Here is a 4070-nt window from a genome sequence, read left to right on the forward strand (position 1 = left end):
CTTTTTGGTTTTTACGTTTGGCATCATTGAATTTTTCATTCTTTCTTTTAGCTCTCACCAAAGACACCAAATGGAATGACACTAAGGACCTGTCACCCCCTTGCTCTTGGGCTGGGGTTGGGAGGAGGAGGGTTCCTGCCTGGCGGTGCAGCAGGGCTCAGAGGTGGGGGGGGGCTTGCTGTTCCATGTTCTGTGGTGTTGGGGGAAGGCCTCGATCACCCCTCCCTGGATAAACCCAGAACGCCCATGCTGGGCAAGGGAGGAGATGCCGCTGCAAAGAAAATCTCACTGGCTGAGCTACTGAGATGTGGTCCCCACCGCGGGTGAAATCTTCTTAGGCAAAGAAACCATAGCAGCACACTCACAGGCCACTTGCTGGGGACGTGTGGCTGTGGGTGGGTGTTTGGTCATCAGAAACCAGCCCTGTTGGGGGTGGTGGTGCGTGTGTGCACATGTGTGTTTGTGTACGTGTGCATGTGTGGGTGCATCTTGTGTGTGTGTATGTGTGGGTTGTGTGTGCATGTGTCTTGTGCATGTGAATGTGTCGTGTGTGTGTGTGCATGCATGCATGTGTGTGCGTATGGGATAATGAGTCGGGAATCAGTTCCGCGGGCCCTTGCCAGGCCTGGCTGGTGGGGTCCCACCATCTGTCTGCCACTCCCGTTGGCTGTAGTCTCCAGACAGCCCCGTCGTCTGCTCTGGGCTCAGCACCCTCATGAGCTGCCTGCCAGCTGTCTTCTCTCCTCCTAGACAACAAGGACCTGGCTTTTCTGTCCTTTTTGTGGAGTTGTGCAAACCTCCCCAGAAGTCGCCTGTGAGTCCCCTAGGAGCGATAACTAATCTCCCGTGGTGGCTCCTGCAGCGACCTCATGGGCGCATGCTCTCCCTTTTCTCGAGAAAGATTACGAGGATTTCAGGAACTTGACAAGACCCGCTGACAGGCTTGGGTGAGGAGACTCCATATTTCAGGGCCACGGAGAAATTCCAAGTCTACAAATGGCCAGCGCTTTATCCGGTGTGCACTCTGTTCCAGGTGCTCTGAGGGCAAAGCTACTCCAGCAACACTAAACTTGAACTGGCTCCTGGCACCAGCAAGCAGAGCAGCAGTGTGGCGGCAACACCGACAGGCAGTGTCTGACTGATTAGCTTTGCCACTTGTCAGATAGCAGCCAGGGGCACCCAACTTGGGGTGGCACGAGGATTAAATGAGAATGTGGAAGTGCCCAGCACAGTGCTGAGAAGTCTCCCTGGTGCCTCAGTTTGCCCCTTCATGAATGTGGTCACGTCCGGCCCTCTCACTATTTATCTGAGATGGGCTCTTCAAAGGAGGGGTGTTTGCCTTCATGTGGTCATTGCTGGCCAGCACGGTCACAGCTCTACCAGGCACTGTGCCAGGAAATGTGCAGAGAGGGCCACCAGGAAGTAGCCTTTTCCTCCAAAAACCTGAGGTGGCATCTGGAGTCATAACAGGAGAGTCAAGAATGAAGCTATTGTTATCTAAGTGCAGACAATGTCGCAACCAAACGCAGACCCCGGGACCCTGCTGCTAGAGGTGGCACTTGGGGGTTGGTCTGGAGGACGTCTCAGGAATCTGCACTTTAGGTGAGGCCTCTGGGGATTCTCCTCTGATCCCAGGCTGAGCAGCAACGCTGTGAAAAACAACGCAGCTGCATTTTAGCAACTCGGTGGCACCAGCAGCACTGGAGTGTTCTTACAGCACCGGCCCAAACGTCCAGTCACGCTGGGAGGCTAGACACCTAATCCAATGGTGAGGACTTGGCTCAGAAGTGTTGGGATATTCTCCAGGACCTCCCCGCAGAATTTGCTGTGTTTGGGCCGTGTGGTCTGAACAGTATGTCTTTTAGACGTAAAAAGGGTGCTTGTCTTTTTCCAGGCCACTCTGTGTCTCGGTGTCAGCTTCTGAAGGAAAATCGGATTTTCCTTCTATAAACAGGCAAAAGTTGTTTGGAACTTTTGGGGTAAATAAAGAGAAAGGTAGTGCTGAGGAACATAATTTTTGGTGAAAATCCAGAAGTTATGTAAGTGCCTCTCACAAACCAGCCCTGAAGGCAAGTCCAGAAAGGTCCTGCGCACTGGGGACGCGACTGCGGGAGTGAGCAGCGTCCCGAGGTCTCCACTTCAAAGACCGCGCTTGCTTGGCTGTTGAAGTCATAGAGAGCGGATTAAAGAAACGCTCTTCATGCAAATTCATGAGCCAACAATTGCAGAAATGATGATCTTTCCTGAAATTTCAGTGGTAAGATAGGTGTGTTTCTGGCTCTGGAAGATTTCCAAGGCAAGACAATGGCTCCTTCACCCCGAGATCCTTGAAACTTGGATCGAGTTACTCCCTGCCCTGCCCTGATACCAGGAAATTTATTTTTAGACGAGGAAGAGAGTGGGGGAGGAGGGAGGGATGGGGGAGGGCGGGGAGACGGGGCAGTGCTGGTGAAGGTTGGGCAACGGGCTCTCCAGAAAAGTAAGCACGCGTGTACTTATTTATAATAAATCTTTCCGATAGAAAGGATGTGAAGCACATAATTACAAATAAAAACTAACATGCAACACTCTGCCGTACATCCTGTGCAGCTAACGATTCCCACAGGGTGCTTTCGGTGATTTCGCCCAGCGCTGGGATCTGCAGACAGCCTCTGTGTGCAGCTCAACCGTGACTTGACAAGTGGAGCTCCCTTCCAGCCTGCTCGCTTTTCTCAATAACGTTATCATTAAATCTGATAGAATCTACTCCTAAATGGTTTCTCACCTTGCCTCGTGCACATCATATCCACTAAAGTGAAACCTCTCTCAGCTTCAGCACCAGCCACCGCAGCAGTGCTGTCTTTCTAGCTCTTTGTACAGGTGCAGGGGTTGCGACAGTGTTTAACGCTATGTTATCTCCTCATGGCTGTGATTAAAACTAGTTTGAAAGCTCCCCAAAGTTAACACTTGGCTCTGGGAACCGGTGTGAGCAGGCTCCAGCATGCACCAGCAGTGTCCAGGAACGGGGTCGGCGGCCAGGCCGCGGCCAGCACTGGGTTATACAAGGCCCCGGTAAGTCTGGGGTTGCCCCGTGTTTAGGGAGAAGAGCATGATGGGCAAACGCGCTTCCCCAGAAATGTCTGTGGCCCCAGAACTACCGAGTGGATTCTGGACATCAGGGAAGGATTTACCATGTCGTTCCCTTCCTAGTTTAACCCCCCAAAATTAGTTAAAAGGGCAGCCTTGCAGTTTACAAAGAAAATGGACCCATCTTGGGGTCTCCTTGGACCTGGAGCAAATTGTTCGCTCATTTAATAAATATCCATATTAGACCCAACTCCTCAGACGTTCACTTTCGTCTTTCTGTATTAAACAGAATTCCACAGCGCTCCGAAACGAGAGAGGAATTTAAATATTTCTTTTTCCACACAACCCAAATTCATCTGACTAGCATGCTGTTTCACAATTTTAGAATATGTGCTGAGCCCACATGCAGTTATTTTAAGCTTCTGACTTCTCTTTCTTTGTAAACACATTGTCTTGGCCCACAATTAGGCACCACAGCCGGTTATAACGGGGGAGGCCTCAGATCCCACAACTGCCTGTCGACTCTGTTAGAATCAGTGAGTTTGGAAACCTGGTCCATTTGGAATGCACAGGCGCTCGTCACCTGGCTTTCGGTTAATAGATGAACAAGGTTCACAGTGAGTTGGTGGAAAGAGCAATATATGTGTATAGATTATTTTATATAAGCTATTCATACATATTAGTTTTCATAATATATATTACATAGTATATAATAATATAACATACAGGTATGTCTAAGCCCAATTACCAAGTTTCTCCACCATCTGGAAACCCCAACACTTAGGAGCACGTAGAGATTTGCCCTGTGCAGCACTGAGCCCCCAATTCACAGACGAGCTCCACAGAAGCGACTGAGACACAGGCCAGGCCAAGGGGTGGGCTCGTCAGGACTCGGCTACGCCCAGTCCTTAGGCCAGTGTCTGTGAGGAAGGGGCTTGGCCTCAGTGGCAAGCGTGCACACACACACACACACACACACACACACACACACACACACACACACG

Source organism: Galeopterus variegatus, unplaced genomic scaffold (assembly GCF_000696425.1).
Source record: "Galeopterus variegatus unplaced genomic scaffold, G_variegatus-3.0.2 Scaffold2911, whole genome shotgun sequence".
NCBI classification, from domain to species: domain Eukaryota; kingdom Metazoa; phylum Chordata; class Mammalia; order Dermoptera; family Cynocephalidae; genus Galeopterus; species Galeopterus variegatus.